This window comes from Saccopteryx leptura, chromosome 2 (genome assembly GCF_036850995.1).
Source record: "Saccopteryx leptura isolate mSacLep1 chromosome 2, mSacLep1_pri_phased_curated, whole genome shotgun sequence".
In the NCBI taxonomy this organism is placed as follows: Eukaryota; Metazoa; Chordata; class Mammalia; order Chiroptera; family Emballonuridae; genus Saccopteryx; species Saccopteryx leptura.
Window position 1 is genome coordinate 130,378,948 of NC_089504.1, and position 22,916 is coordinate 130,401,863.

The 22,916-nt window shown below is 41.0% G+C and overlaps 1 pseudogene; it reads left to right on the plus strand.

The window, feature by feature from the left end:
• Positions 1 to 852: 852 nt before the first annotated feature.
• On the plus strand, positions 853 to 19,516 carry LOC136393885 (receptor-type tyrosine-protein phosphatase S-like; annotated as a pseudogene).
• Positions 19,517 to 22,916: the final 3,400 nt, after the last annotated feature.

Below are 22,916 nucleotides of genomic sequence, written 5' to 3' on the forward strand. Positions count from 1 at the left end.
GTTCAGAGAAAACATCTCCAGATTATTTTGACATTTGATTATGTTACATACCCCTCACCCAAAGTCAAATTGTCTTCCGCCACCTTCTATCTGGTTTTCTTTGTGCCCATCCCCTCCCCCACCCCTGCACTGCTGGTGGGAATGCCGACTGGTGCAGCGTCTGTGGAAAACAGTATGGAGATTCCTCAAAAAATTAAAAATCGAACTGCTTTTTGACCCAACTATCCTACTTTTAGGAATATAACCCAAGAACACCATAGAACTTTTCCAAAAGGAGAAATGTACCCCCATGTTTGTGGCAGCATTGTTCACAATAGCGAAGATCTGGAAACAGCCCAAGTGTCCGTCAGTGGACGAGTGGATTAAAAAGCTTTGGTACATATATACTATGGAATACTACTCAGCCATAAGAAATGATGACACTGGATCATTTACAATAACATGAATGGACCTTGATAACATTATACGGAATGAAATAAGTAAATCAGAAAAAACTAAGAACTATATGATTCCATACATAGATGGGACATAAAAATGAGATTCAGAGACCTGGACAAGAATGTGATGGTAATGGGGGGTGGGGTAGGGGGGTGGGCAGGGGGCGAGGAACCAGAGTATTTCTGTTCAGTCTTTTCTATGCCATTGAAATAGTTTCTCCCAAGGGTTGTCAGAAACATAAAGCTAAACCATGAAAGATGGCAAGCTTTTGCCAGGAAATGACAGACACTAGTGGTTAGTTTGGCCTCTTCCATTTGTTTGAGAAACAAAATAATTCATCAAGGGTTCTATGCCACTTGGTCATTGGACTGGGTGACCAGTTTCTCAGATCCAAAGTTCAGACTAGAATCCGCAATGCCAGGGAGCTGCTCCCTGCTGCCCCTTGCTGTCAGCAAGGCTCACTGCAGGGTGCTGCCTCCTTCCAGGACCTTGGGACTCCCTCAGGATGGCAGGGCCCAGCCAGCACCAGCCTCCTTAAGACCCTCCTGTACCTGCACAGGTGCACCCTCCTCCGTAAAACCTCACGGCTCCATTGCCCTGGAGTTTGTATTTCCAATTGCTATTGTTGCTTTGTTAGGGTAACCATGAAAATAAAAAACAAAAAGACACATAAATGTATACTACTTCCTCTCGTAAGTGGCATAATGAGCAATATTAGCAAATTGCTCTCGTCTCATGGTTATAGTGAGTGGCTTGTCACAAGGTTCTCAGGTAGGTTTTCCTTCGAGGTTCCATAAGTACTCTGTCGCCTGGATTTTGGCATCTCACCATCTAGGCCTGTAAATGCCACAGTCCAATGATTTGCACTCATCTGTGGGGTGGGGGGTGATCACTTATTTTAAAAAGTATTTTAAATCGTCACCTCACATGAACACAGCAACTCTTTAAAGATTCAACGTTATTTGGCTTTCCTTTTCTTATATTGTTAGGGGGAAATCACCTAACATAGTTCATTCAAAATTTTCAGTTCCCTTATTGTTATATCTACTTTTACAAACCAAAAATATAGGTTTAGGACTTTGAATTACAATAACTCCAGAAAGCATAAATTTTCCCATTTGCATTGTTCTTTTTAAAAGAGAGAGATTTCAACTGGAACAGATATTAGCACACCCATGTTCATTTGCAGCATTGCTCACAATAGTCAAAAGGTGGGAACAAGCCATGTCCATCCACAGATGAGTGGCTAAAGAAAGTGTACCTAGATGTACAATGGGACATTATTTATTCTGAAGAAGTTAAGAAATCATGTCATGTGCTACAACACAGATGAGCCTTGAGGACATTATGCTCTGTGAAATAAGCCAGTTACAAAAGGATCAATACTGTGTAGTTCCACTTATGTGAGGCATTCAGAGCAATTGGATTTATAGAGACAGAAAGTAGATGGTTGATGCCAGGGCTGGGCGGGGAGGGGGGTAGTTAGTGTTTAATGGATACAGAGTTTCAGTTCAGGAAAATAAAAAGTTTTGCACAATAACGTGAATGTACTTGAAAATGTACATTTTGGCCCTGGCCAGTTGGCTCAGTGAATAGAGTGTTGACCTAGGGTACAGACATCCCGGGTTCGATCCCCAGTCAGAGCACACATGAGAAGCAACCAGCTGTTTCTCTTTCCCTCCCTCTCCCCTTTTCTCTCTTTTCCCTCTGGCAGCCAGTGGCTCAGTGGTGCAAGCCTTTAAATCACCGGAGCTAGATGCTTCAGGAATGTTTCTTGCACAGGTTATGTGTGCCCTCCTGTTGTAGTTGAGTCTTGAGTGCTGTTGGCCCATTTATGGGGTGGAGGTAACTCTCAGGCTGGCCAGCTATCAGGATAGACCTTGATCATAGTGTATGAATCAATGTGCAGATGCTGTCCCCAGAGGCAGACGTGTTCCCAACAGGGTCTGGTGCCTGTTGAAATCCCCGTTTGGGTATGCCAGTTGTGTGGCTAGCTAGGTCAAGCTCTGGTGTGGTCTGAAGCTCACTACTGTTTGTGTTATTTCTGGATCCATTTGGGAGAGTTCTGGTGCTAGGTAGCTGTCAGATATTGCCTGTAACCAGCCTTGGGCTACCTGTCTGGAGCCACCTCACTAAGTGTCTGTGGATGCATCTTCTGGGCCTGGGTGTGTGTGGGAGTGGTAAGCTGTGCACAAAGTTTGGCTTCCTCCAGCTCTGAGCAAGGGGCAAATCAATAACATGCCAAGGCTCCCTGAGATCTGCTCCTCCTGTTAACTACTCTGCCACCCCCGGAGATTGTCTGTTCTTTTTCCAGAGAAAGACTAGAGTGGACCCAGCCTGGGTACAACCACAGTCTCTTCCACACGTTTGAGCCCGGTAGGGTGGAGTGACCGGAATGGGAGTATGTGGCTAGTGGGTGCCTGCTGGGGGCAGTGTGGTCAGGCACTCAGTGTGGGAAAGTGGCCTCTATTCCAGAGCCATACAGCTCCGTGTCTGCCGGAGTCTTTGATCCTAGTTCACACAGAAGCAGCTTACTGCAGGTTCCAGTTGGTGTAGTCTTCTGGCCCCTCTTTAGGAGCAAGCTCAGCAGGGGTTGGGGGACCACAGAAGGTTGGGAGGGCAGGGCAAGAGAGTCTCCCATTGGTGGCGGTGGTGCTGGTGGCACTCTCAGGATGGGGAAGGATGGTCTCCCTGCACAGTGTCCCACAACCCAGCACCTGAGTCCCCAACTAGAGGCTCCAGGGGGTAGCACACCAAAGATCCCAGCTGTGTGCAGCGCTCTGGTCCTTCTGTGGGGCTGAGCTCAGCAGGGTGGGGCCCTAGGGACTCGGGAGGACAGATTAAAACAGTCTCCCATGGGGGGGCAGCTGAGGTTGCAGGAGGGTGGCACACACTTTGCGCCCCTCCCCTCCATAGTCAGCCTCACAACCCAGTGCCTGTCTGAATGCCAGACAAGATGGTCTGAGGAAAACATGCTCCAGAGGTCCCAGCTCTGAGCAACACTCCCTCCCTGGGAACTCATAATGTCAGGGTCACTGTGACCCAGGAGGACAAATCAAAACTGTCACATTGGGGGCAGTGCCAGCCAAGGCTGGAAGAGGAGGGTAAGACTGGCCCCTGTTCCAAAGCCACACAGTTCAGTGACTGTCTGAGTCTGTGTCTCAGGCTTCTTGAGAAAAAGTGCGCACACCAAAGGTCCCATTAGATGCGGCCAGCAGACCTTCCTGCAGGACTCGAGGTTGGCAGGGTGGTGTCACCTGTACTTGGAGGTCTGGGTTAGTGCACTCCCCAGGCTGGGCTGTAAGAACAGGACCACTTAGCCCTGTGAGGATCGCACCTGAGGGCAGTGTAGGATAGGGACTCAGGACAGGGACCTCAGTAGCTGATCCTCCAGCTCTCTCCTTGGGGCCACACCTCCCAGATTTTCTCTTTATGACTCCTGTATGCTGTGACTTGCCTTTCTTCTACTGGAGCCCCTGGTGAGTGCCCGAGCACAAGCTCCTGTGTGTTGGCCCTTTAAGAGAGCACCTGGGTTGCCAGCAGAACCCCCTTCTCTCCCAGGCAGGCAAAGTCCCTGCTGATTTTCACTGCTAGATGCTATGCAGCTTCCTCTTCCAAGCCCTAGTGCTCTGGGTTGGAAATCCAGACATGAGGTTGAGAACCTACGCTCCTGGGGGAGGGAGTTTTGCAGCTGAGAAATCCCTCTGGCTTCTTACCTGCTGCACAAGAGTGCAGGGGCCAGCCCTTTCCACATCTGTGCCCACTTACAAGTCTCTGTGGCTATGTGGCTTCTGAAAATCCTTGATTATAATACTGCTGTTCAGTGGTCCTTCAGTTGGTCATTCAGGTTTATTGCTCTGTCATTGAGCTGTACATCAGTTTGGCACTAGGAAGGAGGTGAGTGTAGCTTCCACCTAGTCTGCAGCTCTCTGGGAATCGACCCTTGATAATGCTTTATGACAGAGTTTTAGCTGCTTGATTCATTTCTCTTTGGGTAGCTGAATGGAGTGAGGGATCTACCCTGAGCCAATCAGGGCTACACTTTCAAATTCCCAATAACTTTGTTTCATTCTAGAGACTATAGAATATGGACTAAACTGATGTGGCCTTTTACAGAGAAAACCTCTGAAAGTGATGTCATTCCTTATACTCCTGTAGCATCATTCCCTTGACCTCATTCAGATTCAAGTCACCTACCAATCATCGGGTCCAGCTGAGTCTGTTTTTTCTATGCCTCATGGCCTCCTCTGTCCGCAGTAAAATCAGACCTGCTGTGGCCTATTCAGGTGTTCTTTATATAAATATGTTAGCCTCCTAGTTTAGCTTGAGCATCACATTTTAAGAATAATGAGGAATGTGTTTGGGACACAAGTAACATGAGAACTGAGCCAACATCATACAAAACTCTCTGGAGCATTTGCATTTGAGCAATGTGCTTGGGAAAAATCAAATTAGACCCATGTGGATTCTTTTTGTTGTTGTTTGTTTGTTTGTTTATTTTGTAGGCTTCTTCTTTTTAAGAAATCCCCCTACACAATCATGGAAAAATAAAATTCCCGAAGGAAATATGGTCTGGGTAGGTCTCTCCGACTCCTCAATATTCTAGAATAGGATTCCTGTCAGGTTGGTTCCTCTGTGCTTAGTCTCTGCCTCCTCTTCCCTGTCAGTGAAGAGTGAACTTTGCATCCTCAGAGGATGTCACACAAGAGTGCAGTGCGCTTTTTCTTCCTAGGGTGATCAAGGTTCTGGGTGGTCCCATAAACATTCTCCTTCACATGATATCTTCTATGTTTTCAAAAACCCACTCCCAAAAATCTGGCAGCAGATGGCAGGACCAAGTCTGAGCGGCAAGGAGCTGCTGAGAATCCATCTCGCATCTCTGGGCAATATTCCTGAGCTGGTGAATGCAGTTCCAGCTTCTGTCTCTTCCTCTCTGGGGCCTCAAATGTTTATTGACTCTTTGTTTTTATAATAGTAACTTTCTATCCATTATTCTATATTTCTTTTTAATTCTACTATTACATGATTATGTTATCCTTGCAAGAATAATAAGACACTTCAAATAAAGTGAAAGCCCAACCTCACCAGTCCCATTCTCCACTAAGAGGTAACTGCTGTTCTAATTTGAGTGCCTTTGCAGATCAAGTTCTATACATCAATATGTGTGCATATAAAAATGAATAATCTTGTTCTGTGGAATTTTTAAAAATATGACTGGCATTGTGGTGTGTATATTGCTCTGGGCATATTTAGGTTGGCTCGTGGAAACCTTTTTTGTCAATACATGGATTTAGTTACTCTTTTAACTTCTACATAGTATTATCGGTATTTATATACCATAGTTTATCCATTTCCTTAGTTGTAATAATTGTTTTACTGTATTTTTCTCTTTGTAATGCTACTATAATGGAACCCCCTTTCTGAGACTGCACATATGTACACATACCTCTGTGACAGAATTCTAGAATTGATGGTGCATCAAAGAATGCATCCATTTAAAGTCTTAACAGGCATTGTAAAATTGCTCTCCCAAACAACCATTTTACACAGCATATATCCCAGGGTAAATAACATGGATAAATTCGGCATTTCAGTGACACTTCAGTAGATGTTTTATAAAATTTTTATTTTACAATAACATATAAAAGTAAATTAGGCAAGTAAATGTTTATATCCAAGAAATCTATAATTTCTTTGACCATTTTAGATAAAAGAAATGACAGAAGAAATAATACTAAAACACTTATGAGTCAGATTTTGGTAGAGAGCCCTAAATAGTGTAGAGATGACCAGTACAGATGCATAATAAGTTAAATGTGAATTTTGAACAAAAATGAAAGAGTTGAAATGGCAGCCACATCAAGATCACTGCATAGTTTTATCAGGATAATCATCGGATGACTCGTGTCCTAGTCCTAAAACTCAACCCATTTTCATAGATGTTCCTTTTTAATGTTCTTGCAGTTCATGAATGCCATTCTTGTTATGGCTGAACTGGAATGTCCAATCAAATTATGAGCTGATATATATGTACAGAATACTCTCTATGATTTTTGGTCCATTTTACTGTCTTTGCACCTAACTAAATGTACTGTAAAATCTCCTAATTCTATTGTCTTTCTTTGCCAGATTAGTGAAGTATCCGAAAAGGGTCAGCATTAAAACTCCACCAGATTAATCAGGAAAGCCAATTCTTAAGCACATCCCCAGAACGATTTTAGTGCAGAATGGCCCCCTTATGCCTCTCAATGTTTTCCTTTTGTACATACTGCCAAAGCACATCACGGGACATTAAGCATATTTCAACTTGTGGGACTAACTCAATCATGTTTTCAGAAAATGATAATATTGAAGTAATAACCATTTCCTAGTATGCACACTTGTTTAATGGATTGCACAGTCTATCACTCGTTGAAACCATTTTGTTTTGGATTGGTTTGGCTTGTTTTTAAGGCAAAAGTTTGGCAATAATTTGGTCTGCTTTAATTGAATTATTGTCCTTATTGGAAGAAAACTTGGAAAGGTGGTTTTACTGCAGGGGTTACAGGGACCAGCCTAATGCTAGGCTTGATTTAAAAGTACAGTCCACTTCCCCTTTTGCTGGAATTTTCTGTAACACAGTAAAGGTACTGAGTTGTGCTGGCCTCAGCCTGAAGCATGGGGTTATGCACTCTTTTGGATTTTTTTAAGTTATTTAGAAAAATCTGTCTCTGTGCTTGGCAACTGCTCCGACAGAAAACAGATAAAAATAAGGGTGCTTTATCAGTTTTGCTGTTCTTACCATGTTTCAGGTTGAAGGCTGTTGAAATGATGAAAAACAAACAACACTGAACAGGGTTCCGTCATTAAGGCTGCTACAGGGAGCTGAATTTTTCAGGATCAAAGAAAAATGCATTTGCTTTTGGAACTACAGTCCTTCATTTTGAACGGTGCACTGCACTCAGATCCTGACGATGGGTGAAAAAGAGAGTAAACTGGAGAAGGAAGTAAAATGTGTGCTGCTATGGGAATTTGGAAATTCAAACGAAAGGAGGCTGGCATTCTTCTCAAAGCTCTGCATTTGCATTGTTCAGTTTCTTAAGAAAAAAAGAGTAATGCCTGGGGTTTATTTCTGAGCAACTGGAGTAAAGCATAAGCATGGCTTGTTTTCATCTCATAAAATTATAAGATCTCCCTTTATCTTTGTAAACAGGTGTCAAAAAATACTCCCCTGCTGGGGGCTTTGGGAAATGTTTCTGTATAAATCATTGATTTTGGAGAGAGCTTCACAGTTCGTTCATATGTTAAGAAATATATGAACTTACATTTTTTAAATTTTGCAACTCAGGTTGAGCACCTTCGATTTTCCTGGCATGGCAATCACCCTAAGAAATTATCTAACGCAGTAGCGACAAGAAAGCTCTTGTGATTCCCCTCAAGGAGAATATTAACTGGTATAAACATGATAACCAGGGGGAAAAAAAGGGGAGGCAGTTGCTAATAAAGGGGTATAAATTGTCCTGTGGATCCAAGGAGAAATACACCGAGGGGAGAGTCCTGCTCCTTCGATGTGGCAGACAAGACAAGTCCGGAAGAAAGGGAGACGCCAACAGGTAGACATGAGGACGAGGAGGCGGGACCTGTGTCCGCAAGGCCCAGAAGTGGGAAAGCTTAAAATACGTTTAATTTGCCTGGAGCTGAGGGAAAGTCTTGATTCTTGTAGTAAACTTATTGCCTATTTATAAACATGCAGTTACTTTAATAGCTGTTCTCAGTACAGTTATTCAGTTATTTGTTTAATGTTATAAACAGTACTTAAAATGGAAAATAAATACACGGAACATACCCTTTTCCCTCACTATCTTTCAACCACCCTGGCTTTCTTTTAGTTATTTAAATATGCTAAGCCGTTTTCATTCCGGACCTTTCTGTGGGATATTCTCTCTTCCTTTCTGACCCTTTTCACTCAGCACAGTGATCCTTGCCTTATCGTAGTAGTCTGCTAGGGTTACCATAACGAAACACCACCCACTAGGGGCCTTGGGCAATGAAGATGTATTTTCTCACAGTTCAGGGGGCTATAAGTCCAGGCTGAAGGTGCCATCAGGGTTGGTTTCTGGGGAGACCACTCTTGGCTGAAGATGGCCACCTGCTAGCATGTCCTCACATGGGCTTCCCTCTGCACATGTGCGCAGAGACAGATCTCCGGTGCATCCTCCTATTTGTGAAAGGTCCTACTGGCTTAGGGCCCCACCATTATGACTTCATTTATCCTTAATTACCTGCCTAAAGGCCCTACCTCTAAATACAGTCACATTGGTGGTTAGGGCTTCAATGTGAATTTTTAGAGTGCACTACTCAGTCCATAACAGGTATCAATTTAAATGACGTTTCTTCAAAGGTGCTGTACCAACACCCTGCACATTTACCTACCTCACAGCAGAAGTTGTTGAGATTTACAATTATATCTTTGTTTACATGATTATTTAGTATCTAATCTCCCCACTAAACAGTAACATTCCTGAGGAAAGGGCCATGACTGTTTTGCTTACCACTTCCCTAAGTCTTAGCACATCACGGGCACTCAGTAAGTATTTGTGGGTGATAGTCTGCAGAGTCTTATGAAAGAGCCTATCACAAATGTGGCTGGAAGAACAAAATAATGGACACCTTCCTGTGTGTCCCTGATGGTGAGAATGGATGAATTGGGACAGTCAGTGTGTGCCGATAAAGCATAATGATGAACTGCCCCCTAGAGGAGTAGTATTAGCCAATTTACTGGGTGTAAGTACTCCTGCCAGGGCTGATTTCAAGCTCAAATGTGACAGTGCTGAATGCTACTCAGTAGCACCCTGTTATATAATATCTTTCCACCTCAAGAGCATAAATGTAAAATATTTAAGCAGCAATAGGTTTTGAGTATTACCCTAACTTTTAATACATTTACTTAAGCAGAATTTCTGAGAATTTAACAATTGACTTTTGCCAACTCCAACATACCACTGATGAATAGTAGAATAAAATGGTTGAGGTTGAATGCATAGAAATTCATAATTTATTACTGTGTAGGGCACAAGGCAAAAGCAAGCTTAGCTGATTCTTAAATTTTAGACCTGAATGTCACTGAAAGAATGAGAGAAGAGCAGATTTGAGCAGAGAAAATACTGATTAATCTTGGAACCTTTTTATTTCTAGAGAAATTCAAGGGCAGTTTGAAATAGAGATCTTCCCTACGTTCAGTGAAGGGCCTATCTCTTTAGGAATCTGTTGTTTTGCTGAACCATGAAGAGGAATGAGAGAAAAAATAGAACTTTGGGGAACTCATCTTCATTTGGAGGGCTGGAAAAGGTCTGTAAATTAGGAAAAGAGATACAGATGGAAAAATCCAGAGAGACAAGAGAACAATCAGTACAGGGATCAAAGGGGAAAATATTTTTTCTGATGGACAGTTTAAAGGGATGTTGGTAGATTTCTGAAGATGAGAGTTAGGGTTCATCTTTCATTTCGGATTGCAACTTCATGGAACTTCTATCCTGTCATGACATCCAAGGAACCATTACATGAGTCACATTTCTTTTTGGCTAATGTTTAGTGCTACATATTTCAGGTTATTTTGTGTTTGAGATCATTATAAAATTTCCTCCCTTCCTACCATCTACCCCAAAGGGATAACCTCTGATATTTCCCATACTCCCTCAATAAGTGTCATAGGAACCAAGAAAAAAAGACTTCTCAAGGAAACTGCACTAGGAATAGACACTACTAAAGGAATGGTACTGGGGTGAGCCATAAGAAAGTCACTATTGTGGCAGTTGCTGCTAACCCAAATGACAGAAAGCCATGTGAAGCAGTGATGGTATTGTGAAATGTGCTAAAGTTCAGATCTCAGAGAGTCTGCATCTGATTCCCTGTTTGGCCATTTGCCATTAGCACTAAGTTCAGGGCAGTTCCCAAATGTTATGAGTTACGGAAGGGAAAAAGAAGCTGCCATATCTGCAGAATGCCTCCCAGGCACCAAGCCCTGTTGGGGGAAAGCATAGTTACTATAGATTTGATATTTTACACACTGAAACCAAACTATTTTGACTTGGTATATTGTTCCCTACACATTGGTTATGGTGACTTGATAATACTTTTGACTTTAGAGTGCTCCAAAATTATCACAATAGCCATTGGAGTAGAATTAATGAGTTTTAAAACCCAGATTTTTCCATCTGTATCTCTTTTCCTAATTTACCATACCAGTATATGGGAAAGCACAAAGTTTCCCCCAACATTAGATATTTTTTATTGGAAATAACGAGAGAAAAGAGAACACAGCTTTAGGGGATAGATTAATGCAAGATTTTGAAAGCCTAATCTTAAATTATCCAGCAGAGATTGTCATAATTCCCCAGAGTTAACATTGCCTGTTCCTTGTTGTCAGCATCAGAGGTTGAAGTCTATACCTAGCAAGCAACTGCCTCTTCCTTTAGGTTAATTATCATAACCATGTTTTAAGAAATGCAAGAAAATGTGAAAAATGTTAAATATCTTTCTCAAGGACACCCAGCCGTTGGTATCTGGAAAAACTATCTTGAAACTTAGGTCTCGCTTCAAGCTAAGAAACCCCTCTATCATTTAAAATTCATCATTCTTTCTTTTCTTCAAGTCTTGTTACAAATGTCACATCACCAAAAAAAAAAAAAATTAATATAACCTTTCTTTCTTGAATTATAAATAGTTCTGTAAAGTATCTTCATGATAGACTCTGAGATATTTAAGGTGGAATCTAAGTCGTCTGTAATGCTGTAGCGAAGTTACTGTATGTTACTTAGCAAAGTACTTCGTTATTCATTGAATGAAGAGATGGACAGGTGGACAAATGAATGAACACACAGATATACAAATGCAGGAGACAGTGGCATGTAGCAAACGAAGGAGGATGCCTGTTGCTTGGTATATAAGGTGGGGATATATTACCTGTACCTGCTGATTGCATGTTTCCCAGCCAAGTACATACCCATGACCAAGAATTTTGGATTCTAGGCCCTGGCCGGTTGGCTCAGTGGTAGAGCGTCGGCCTGGAGTGCGGGGGACCCGGGTTAGATTCCCGGCCAGGGCACATAGGAGAAGCGCCCATTTGCTTCTCCACCCCCACCCCCTCTTTCCTCTCTGTCTCTCTATTCCCCTCCCGCAGCCAAGGCTCCATTGGAGCAGAGATGGCCCGGGCGCTGGGGATGGCTCCTTGGCCTCTGCCCCAGGCGCTAGAGTGGCTCTGGTCGCCGCAGAGCGACGCCCCGGAGGGGCAGAGCATCGCCCCCTGGTGGGCAGAGCATCGCCCCTGGTGGGCATGCCGGGTGGATCCCGGTCGGGCGCATGCGGGAGTCTGTCTGACTGTCTCTCCCCGTTTCCAGCTTCAGAAAAATACAAAAAAAAAAAAAAAAGAATTTTGGATTCTAGCATACTTGACACATAAATAGCCTAAAGGAGTTGATAAAATAAGAGACAAACAAGGCTTACCTTGAGATTTAAGAACACAAATGTGTTATTTTATTAATATCTTTTTTTTTCAACACTGAAGTAAATTCCAGTGTTTCAACAACCTGACCCTGTGATCCGTTCAGTAAGTAGACTGTCTTTTTGGAACGGCATATCTTGTCTTCTTGCTTTACGGACTCTCTACCTCCTCCTCTTTGAGCCAGTTTCCACCAATTGGAAAATGACCCATAAGTCCCATAAGTCCACAAGTGATGAAATTTAAAAAAATGCCTCGGAGCTTCTTTCAACAGAGTGACACTTTTATTTTCCCATCGGGAATACATGAATTTCACCTGGAATTTCAAAATATATTCAAATCTGAAAATAAAGGCAGTAAAAACTAGAACACACCCACACTCTATAGTGATTGCTTTTTATTAAGAATTTTTTCCCACTGAGAATACCTTGCACTATTTTTAGCGTGCAACACTTTACTATTTTAATTATGTACTTCCCACTGGGTTGGTTTTAGAAATTCCTTGCTGACTTAAAATATGAAATATTTCAAGTCCAGTGATTTACTAGTTTTTTTTTGCTAAATTGAACTAAAATAGACTGAGAATGGTCTACAATATAAAATAGCCTAGTTAGATCTTTACTATTTAAAAAATATTTCCTGATATAAACAGCCTGAATGTATGTTTTTTCATAATGGTTTCAAAATAATATCTACTTTGTATTATGTGATCAAGAAGCATAGTTACTATAGATTTGATATTTTACACACTGAAACCAAACTAGTTTGACTTGGTATATTGTTCCCTACACATTGGTTATGGTGACTTGATAATACTTTTGATTTTAGAGTGCTCCAAAATTATCACAATAGCCATTGGAGTAGAATTAATGAGTTTTAAAACCCAGTTAATAATAAAGAAAATAATGTTATTATTATATATGTTAGTTTCCTGATGTATTTATGTAGACTTTTCTCTCTGTTTTTCTTGTAGTGCGGGAGTCGGCCGGACTGGCTGTTTCATTGTAATAGATGCATGTTAGAGAGAATAAATCATGAAAAAAATCTAGATATTTATGGCCATGTAACTTTAATGAGAGCCCAGAGGAATTACATGGTTCAAACAGAAGACCAGTACATCTTTATCCACGATGCACTGCTAGAAGCAGTGACTTGTGGAAATACCGAAGTGCCCATGAGAAACTTGTATGCCTACATTCAGAAGCTGACACAAATAGAGACAGGAGAGAATGTCACAGGAATGGAGCTAGAATTTAAGGTATGATATTGGACATGATGTGGTCATTTAGGAGCAGGTCATTCTGGGGTCATCTTTGAGTAGTTGCTTCACTATCTTAACCTTTCAAGTTTGCCAAGTTACAAGATTCATTTGACCTTGTCCTCGGGTATCTGACTATAAACACTTGCTTCCTCTATTTCTTTTCTATTCTGTGCTTCCCAACAATACCTCGAGCTCTTTGTACCCCAATTTAAACTGAGAGATCATACTCTCAGAACATAATATTTAAAAATTCAATAGGCTATATGGAGTCCATTAGTTAGAAGTGAAAAGCAGTATACAGTTTGCAGAGTCATTTGCTTTAAAGTAAACAAAAGCTTTGTATCTAAGGAGGAAATCTTGGGTATTTTGCATTCAAACCATAGGCCAATTTATCTTGTTTGGATTTTTCCTTTTTTCCATTCGACAGCGTCTAGCCAGCTCTAAAGCTCACACCTCAAGATTTGTCAGTGCCCATCTTCCATGTAATAAATTCAAAAATCGCCTTGTTAATATTATGCCATATGAATCCACAAGGGTATGTCTGCAGCCTATCCGAGGAGTAGAAGGATCTGATTACATCAATGCCAGTTTTATGGGTGGATACAGGTATACACTCTTGTTCCCCTGACAATCCAAAGCCTTGATATTTACATGTGCCCTACTTTCTTAGCAGGAATGAATTTTTATCCCAATTCAAAGCATTTTCTTTCTGCACAGATCAGCATTTGTTTTATATAATTTTGAATAGAAGAAGCAGTCATGGAGTTTTTAATCTGGCTTTCTGCACTCTTTCAGAAGCCATTTGTACATGGAAGGAGTTAATAAAGAAGCTATTTTGCACCATATTTCATAAATTTAATAGATTGTGTAAGAGTCATTTCTTTAAAATGACACCGGACAACTATATCTTAAACGATTTGTGTGACACATGAAATTGAGCTAATTAGTATTGCACTAAAATTTAAAAAATGACAGACATACATCATAATATTAACAAAGCAATTTCTTTTGCAGAGTCCCCAAAATGTATTAAATGTCCTTATTTGATTATAGAATATTAACAGAAATTTACTGCCATTGCATTAATGATATATTTTTAGTTTTTATTACCAAGTTTGATGTTTACATAGCAAATGCAAACTTTTGCATGTTCTCTGATTTTTTTTAACATGCTATTTCCATTCTCTGTAATTCAGACAACAGAAAGCCTACATTGCTACCCAAGGGCTGTTGGCAGAGACCACCGAGGACTTCTGGCGGATGCTGTGGGAACACAATTCCACCGTCGTTGTTATGCTCACCAAGCTGCATGAGATGGGCAGAGTGAGTGTCTCCTCCTAAGACATTAATTCATGTAGACATGAGGATTTAATTTTAATAACTCAAGAGCCAGTGCCATTGGGAAGTCAGAGTACTCCAGAAACATTGGGGCCATTCATTACTCTGGGTGGCTTTTAACTCACAAAGCCACATTGAGTTCTCTCATTTGTGTGCTTTGAAGAAAGATCTAGTATTTTGTTTTCAGTGAAACACAATTATAGAGAGAAATAAGTAAGCAAATAACCCTTTTTGACTTATGTCCTGTCAACATATTTTTATTTCCTTTCATTCTGGACAAGCTGAAGTTTTATGAGCAAACTTGCCATTATTTCTCTATAGGAGGGAACTTGACGTTCTTTCATATCTGAGGCCAATTCTTACTTGCTCACCATCCACTCCCATTGCATAAAGTATTGTAAAGTTTTATAACTAACTCAAAGGTAATCTCAAATCTACTTTTAAAAAATGATTATTGCCTAACCAGGCAGTGGCACAGTGGATAGAGCGTCAGACTGGGATGCAGAAGACCCAGGTTCAAGACCCCGAGGTCGCCAGCCTCAGCAAGAGCTCATCTGGTTTGAGCAAAAGCTCACCAGCTTGAGCCCAAGGTCACTGGCTCGATCAAGGGGTTACTCAGTCTGCTGAAGGCCCACGGTCAAGGCACGTATGAGAAGGCAATCAATGAACAATTAAGGTGTTGCAATGCGCAACGAAAAACTAATGATGGATGCTTCTCATCTCTCCATTCCTGTCTGTCTGTCCCTGTCTATCCCTCTCTCTGACTCTCTGTCTCTGTAGGAAAAAAAAAGATTATTCAGAAAATATACATAAAATAGTATTAGAGACACAGAGGACTTCCCACTTAAATTTAATATATGCAAGCAAGCATTGTGCCATATTTGCTTGAGATATTATCTGTGTTTTTTAGTATAAATCAAATGATAGAGATGTATCTAAAACCCAGCTTTTAGGGTGGAGGGGAAAGAACTAGGAAACTGACTTGACTATTCTGATTTGGTCATTGACACTGTGAGACTGAGCCAAGTCATTAAAACTGCCTGGGCTTCAGTTCCCTCAGCTGAGAAGGGAGATTGGACCAGATCAATTCGGAGGTTTCTTTCCGCATTCACACTTGATGGTTCTCTTCATTCCAATCCACCATGGTGCAAGTCTACTAAGGTACTGCAATGCACGATTGACATGGCCAGTATTACGTCCAAGGACTGATGGAATTATTTGGTTAACATATAGATATGAAGATGTTACCCTATCAAAGTATTTAATCCAATAATTGTGTATTGGCACCTAATATATTCCATGTCCTGTCCTTGATACTATGGGCAAGAATCGAACCACAGGATTTCGCTATCCTCAGGAAACTTCCAGATTCAAAGAAAAAAATAACTTGCATGCAGTTGGAAAGGGCTTGCATTTTGAAATTTTACTAATGAAAAATATATATAGAGAGATAACTAGAAGACAGACAAAACTTTATTTCCCGTTTGTATGGTTTACATAAACCTTCTCTCCTTTCAGGAGAAATGTCATCAATACTGGCCAGCAGAACGATCTGCAAGATTCCAGTACTTTGTTGTAGATCCCATGGCTGAGTACAACATGCCACAGTATATCCTTAGAGAATTCAAGGTCACAGATGCCAGGGTAAGTTGGCACAGTCTTATGCTCTTAACTATTAGCTGACAAGTAGTCTAAAATGCACTTCTGGGAGAAACATTTGCGAGTGACTTTATTCCCAAAACAAAAAGAACCCACCCAGCTGGGAGGAATTTTTTTTTTTAAATATAAAAGTAACTTTTCTTCTGTCTGGCAAGTGTTCTCACAAACCCAGGTTGGCTTCCTTTCAAATATAACATCTGGCAGCTCAAATTTAGGACTGCATTTGGTGAGTATGTGTGCTGGGAAGCATTTACTGATTGGCTGACTGTTCTTACAATCACCTTCTCAACTCATTCTCTTAGGAACTTTCTTGACTTCTTCATTACTTGACGCTGTAAATATGTTGTTGTTTTGCAAAGCCCTTTAGGTCATGTGGGCTTGGATTTAATTTGGTATGATTTTAAAACTGCAGAGCAAATGGCATTTTTTTAGAAGAATCGAACAAGCTTTGCACATTTTAATTTGATTGCTGGCATGGTTTATTCCTTGGTGTGCTAATGTGTCTGTCTACCAGAACTGTGCACCCACGACCCTGGGTGGCTAATTTTCATTTTACATTTCTTATCTAGATTGCTGAGTCCAAGGTTCAGCTCTGATGTAGGATGATCTGTGTGTAAACTTTAATATCCTTGCCTTTAGCCATTCTCAAACTATGACTATAAATATATCTTAGGATAGAGGGGTCAGTCCAAAGCTCTGCTTTGTTTTTGGAGCTGTCACAGTGGGTGGGTCAAGTGCAACTCCAGTGTAAAGCTATTTACTTGATCCATTGTTTTTTCTGGAAAGCTGCTTTCTTAACCAATACTCGTGTTTAGAGATTGTCTGCTAATCCCCAAAGCTGGAGTCCTGGCTGTTGACCTAATGTGGATCAGAAATTGGTTAGCAAGCTGGTAGGCCGAGGTGACAGACCTGTTAATGCCAGAAAATCTGAAGTCTTAACTGCTCTGAAAGTGACTGTACACAAGGCAACAGTTAAGTTCCTAGGTCTTGTTTTTGAGCTGCTCAAGTAAGCATTCCTTGTTAAAATAATAATAATAATAATAATAATAATAATAATAATTCCCTTTCAGAATTTGAAACAAGATAAGTGAATGAGAATGTTACTTGCATTCTAAGCAAATTCAACCCACCACTTCTAATGGTAAAGAGTTGAAGCCAGGCTCTGTAAATGCAGGAGACACCTTCTTTACTACTCCTCATGTGCCCAGATTTCATCTGATCATAATATTCAAAAGGAACAGCGAAGCAGAGACTTGTTCATGTGCTTGTTTTCATTTTAAAGGCTTCTTATGATTGAATAATTATCCTGGCTGCCATAACATTTGCCATTTGTGCTCCTAGTGTGTGTTTCTAATCTCAACTTCCCAGTTTAGAAGCCAGTTGGCAGTTGAGAATACTGTATTGTTAAGCAGGTGACCTCTAAATGGAGTCACAGGTTGGTGGCCTCTTCTCTCAGGCAACTGTGGTCAGAAATGAAATCCTCTAAATGTCCGGAAGAGGACAAGTCTGCATTGCCTGGCCTCTGGCTTCCCTTCCTGTGCTTTTCAAACCTTTTCCACAAACAGGGGAGTAAATCATGCTTCCATGATAACCCAGTTAGTTATGGGGCAAAGCACACAAAGTTCTCAGAAAGTTGATGTGATCTTCCTATTTTATAACCCTCCCCAAATGGTGCCAGTCAGAAATAGCCCTGTTCTAGTGGACACCGCCAGTCTGGCTGATGCCGGCCCGTCTCATCGTGAGTCAGCCCCTCTCCTCAGTATGACTGAACGAGGAAGACTGAGTCTCGCTCTGTAGACTCACCCAGAATCTTGGGTACATGCTCACCTGTATCCAAAAATCATTTAAATGGGAAAAGAGATGATACAAAATACAAGGTTGGGAGCAGGGCCTCTTCAATTGGTCCCTGTCCCTCTAAGTTTATAATTTGGATTATCTCTATTCATTCTGGGGAAAGTTGAAAGTTGATGCTCATAATTGTTATTCCTGCTTCTGTATATAGAAAGCCCTTCTGCTTTTTTAAAATTTTTTTATTTTGCAGGATTCCAGAAGGAATCAAAAGGGCCTTAGTATTTTCTTTTAACACAATTTATACTTCATGAGTCAAAGCAGTGTTGCCTAATCACTATAGGAAAGAGTCTCCTTTTGCATCTTATTTTCTTTCTCTGTTTTCATTTGTCTGAGTCAAAACCCCCATTGATGCCTTAATTCCTGTGGTCAGCCAGGAAGAGTCCTTTTCAAGAATAAGAGCATTTATTTGCTCATAATCTCTTTGATCTACTTGAGGGATGCCTCACTGCCTACTGAGCAGCATAGTCAGTCACATGATGTATGTTGTGTGTTCTGCCAATGTCTAGAGATCGTATGCCTCCAAGTTAACAGCAGCTACCTAATTTGTGTCAGATATTTTCAATATCTGTCATTTGACAATGCTATAAATAAGCAAGTACAGCAGATGTAAAGTTGTATCAATAGCAAACCCTCTGTTCTTGATGACACGCCTGAATGCTCCTTTCAATAAGAAGTCACTGGATTCTGCAATTTTTGAAATGTAGTGTACAGGTTCCACCTTGGTTTTGAAGGCAAACTTTGGGTCTCTAAAACATGCACTCATATAGGAACTGCACTGCTCTTTACTTTATGAGGTTTGTGACTGGGCACTATAAGAGCAAACTAATTCGCAGTGTCAGGATATATGAATGGAGACAGTGTTCACAGCAGATAAAACATGCATGTAAATAAGTATAATATGCTGCTAACTTTTTATACCTTTTTTTTCTTTTTGGAAAAACCATCATGTTTGCTGGTGTGGTCTGTGCCCCAGTGGAATACTCCTGGCGTCCTTGGCTTTCTCCTGGCAGGATGGTCAGTCCTGAACAGTGAGACAGTTCCAGTTCACTGACTGGCCAGAGCAAGGAGTGCCAAAGTCTGGAGAAGGATTTATTGACTTCATTGGCCACATCCATAAAACAAAAGAGCAGTTTGGCCAAGACGGACCTATTTCAGTCCATTGCAGGTGAGTTGGAAATCAGGGCTGATGAGTTTCCATTTGTGATCATGTGGGAACAACTTTGAAAATATGGTGTTATTTAGTGTAATATACATAATTGATATTTTGTTATCAAAAATGTATTGTAAAACCTCAAAGTCTCATTTCCCTTTTCTTCCATAAAAGGAAAATCACCAGAAAATTTTTATCCCCAAATTTTACTTCTTGTAACAAAGAACCAAACTGTGTTTCTCTGGCCTATTTTACCTTAGCAGGAATCATTGGTACATCCCCTTGTAATCATTTTTTTCAGTTAATCAGTTTTTCCTTGTTTTGTATTCATAGTGTTGCATGAATAAATATCACTTGGTATGTTGCTTCTTGGAAAAATTATAGTTATCAAGCCTTAATGACAGTACTGGTTTTTGCCAATCGATAACTGATTAGAATGATACCTCAGTAAAAATTGTAGTGCAGACAATGCATTTTAGTGTACATATTATTTTATAAACATAATATGTCACTTTGCAATACATCATGAGTATATATCTAGATCTTTAAAGTCTTATGGAATCTTTTCTTACTATTCTCAGTGACAATTACCTGTTTTTATTCTAACCATGTTTTTGTGTGTCTGTCTCACAGTGTTTTTAATTTGCATATTTTCTGATGCTAAAGATGATCATTATCTTTTCATCTAATCTTTTACTCTTAATGGCATTTTGGAAAAGAAAAGATAAGCAAGTGCATTTAAGTCATTTTAGCATGTAAGAGGAAAAAAGTTTCTTCTAAATATTTGAACACACATATAGCTATGCCAACTCTGTAGCTCTCTACTTCTATACATTTATCATTTTAGTGTAGTTACCATGGGATTAAGGAGCAGCAATACTGTGCACTGGGCTTACTCTGTAAGATTACTTCTTGTATGGATTTGAGAGAAGAATTCACTGACATGACTCCTCAGGGTTAACTAAAAGGCAGAGCAGAACGGATTCCCAAAGCCTTTCAATAATGTTTACATCTGCGGTGCATTAGTGATGAAAATCAAAGAAAAATGAGGGCTGGGACATGGGCACATAGTATAAGACTGAGAGATGGATGGCAAGGTGTTTGGATGGGCTTTTTCACTTTATTGTAAAATAGCACGTATTACATATGCCAAATGACAATTGTGAAAGTTGGGTGAGAGTACAACTCTCAAGTTGGGAAAGAAGATCAAGGGTTCTATCTGCTCAAATGCATGTTTAAATAATTGTGTTGCACACGTTTTTAAAAAGTAAAAGATAGTGGATACCTGATGAGAGGATGAAGTACCCAGCAAGTGTGCATCTATCCATCAAGAAGGGAATTTAGCTATCTGTCAATAGGGTGATTCAGGAAGTGTCATTACTTTGAGGTTGGGAACGAAACCTCTTCCGGTATAACAGGCAGGGAAAGGGAAAGGATAAATGTTGTAGTTTTTGAAAGTATATTTTTGAGAAGTTCCCATGTCATGGCTTCTAGCTCCCCTGTGAACCGTGGTCCAGCACATCTGTTGAGCAAGCGGAGATGGCCTCAGTGAGAGGAAAGTGAGGTAGGACATAGATTTGAGGACCTTTGGAGAGAGAACAGACTAAGGAAACAGGTACCCAAGCTCCATTTGATTTGTTCACATGTTAAGAAGCATGGGATAATTATTTGTTGAATGAATGATTTCCAGGTAGTTCCAGGGAACCAATAGAATTGATTGTGAGATTTAATCCAGTGGTGATCAATTACTTACAGGAAGACATTTCTGGGGGGAAAACCAGAGTTGGAATTTTGCCAGACAGAAAGACTTAAAGGGGACTGGTAGGGGCCATTCATAGTGAAGCTCTTTAAATGTTGGTTACCTGATAGACCATTGAGTCTACCTTGGTACGGGAGGAAGACATAGTGGAAAAATGAATGAGTTGGAGTTGAAAAGTTAACACAGGGCATCTATGCTGGAAGGACAGATGAGACCGAAGGGTGGAAGGTCAGACTGTATTATTCCAGATGGCAGAGATGTTCCTGGTAAGAAGCTCTGCAGTGTGGCAGTAACTGCACAGCAGTGGAAATAAAGGACCTGCGATGAGATGATGTAGGAACTGGGAGGCTGGATATTGGTTGCTTGGTCCACATGTTATTAGAGCCGTCCTCTGCCTGCTCACCTCTTCAGGTTCCCTGCCTGAGGCGCCATTCCACCTTTCTGTCCCTAGTAGGACTTTCACAAAGTCTGTAGTTTTTCTGTGACTCTAAGCTTACAACATTGTAGGGTCAATGGCATAACCCTGGACAAGAAGATGCAAGTGCTGCAAGAGAGAGGGCTGTGTTCGACCCCTTTTTATCTTTTTTCTCTCTGTACGCCGAGGATTCATAAGGCTTACTGAAAAAGCTACCTAAAGTGCTACAAGGACACTCATTATACATATTTTTGTGTTTCTATCTATGTAAGTAGAGTTGCCTTCCCTCCAGACCACTAGAGTAAGGGTGGGTGTGTGGGCAGGTTTGGCATACACACACATACACACACACACACACACACACACACAGAAAAGCATTCCATGGACATACATAGTGAACTCTCAAATATCTGCAGCCCTGGTGCATAGTCTAGAACTCCCCGGTCACTCATGAGCTGCAGGTATTCTGGGAGATGTACTGTAGCTCCACCAAAGCCATGGATATCAAAGTTATCATCTCCAGCCTGATTGGTGAACTGTACACACTAAGAGCAAGATCCTATCCTATATATTTCCATCAAGCATGGATGGAAGGAGGTACCAAGATCCCCTTCCCCCCAACAGGCTGCCCTGCCTGATGACAGTGCAAATACCACTTTAATTCTCGAGGAGCAGCTCGTGACTTTTTGGTGTAAGGCCTCATGCAGCAGTGCTCTGATCAGCCTTGGCAGGTGGAGGTTGGGTCAGATTGAGAACGCTGGGAGCAAGACAGGGTCACAGTGAGGGCATGATGAGACATAAACCTTTGCTCCACCAGCCAGGTCACTCTTCTCCTTGTTTAATTTATTCTTACTTCCTCACTCACACTAAAGATCTTTTCCTCACTTTCATCTGTATTTTTACCCTGGGAGGTAAGTGGCTTTCTGGTTAACATTTTTCCCACTGATTGTTGATTGATGCTTTCACTCAGAAAAGAACAAATGTCATGAACTCGCAGCCGAAGAAATACCCAGTCAAGAACCACTTCCCCAACGTTACTTCCCAGTAGACATACCTCAGAGTCAAGGTTAAGTTATGCTTTCCTAACATAATAACATGGCCCACAAGAAAGAGTTTTAAACAGCATCCATGCTAGGTTCCTAGACCCTACCCCAAGCAGCCCACGATCCACTGCACAGATACCCCCAAACACTCTTATTTGGGGTTCACCCACCTGTGGGCTCCTCTGATTACTGACTGCTAAATAATGAGTAAGCCGTGCTCTCGTCTTCACTGATACTCACTGAAAAATATACCCGTCCGTAACTTCTTCAGTCACAGACGGCTGTCTGCCCTATTGCCCTAAGACAGGGGTCCCCAAACTTTTTACACTGGGGGCCAGTTCACTGTTTCTCAGACCGTTGGAGGGCCAGAGTATAAAAAAAACTATGAACAAATCCCTATGCACACTGTACATATCTTATTTTAAAGTAAAAAAACAAAACAGGAACAAATACAATATTTAAAATAAAGAACAAGTAAATTTAAATCAACAAACTGACCAGTATTTCAATGGGAACTGTGGGCCTG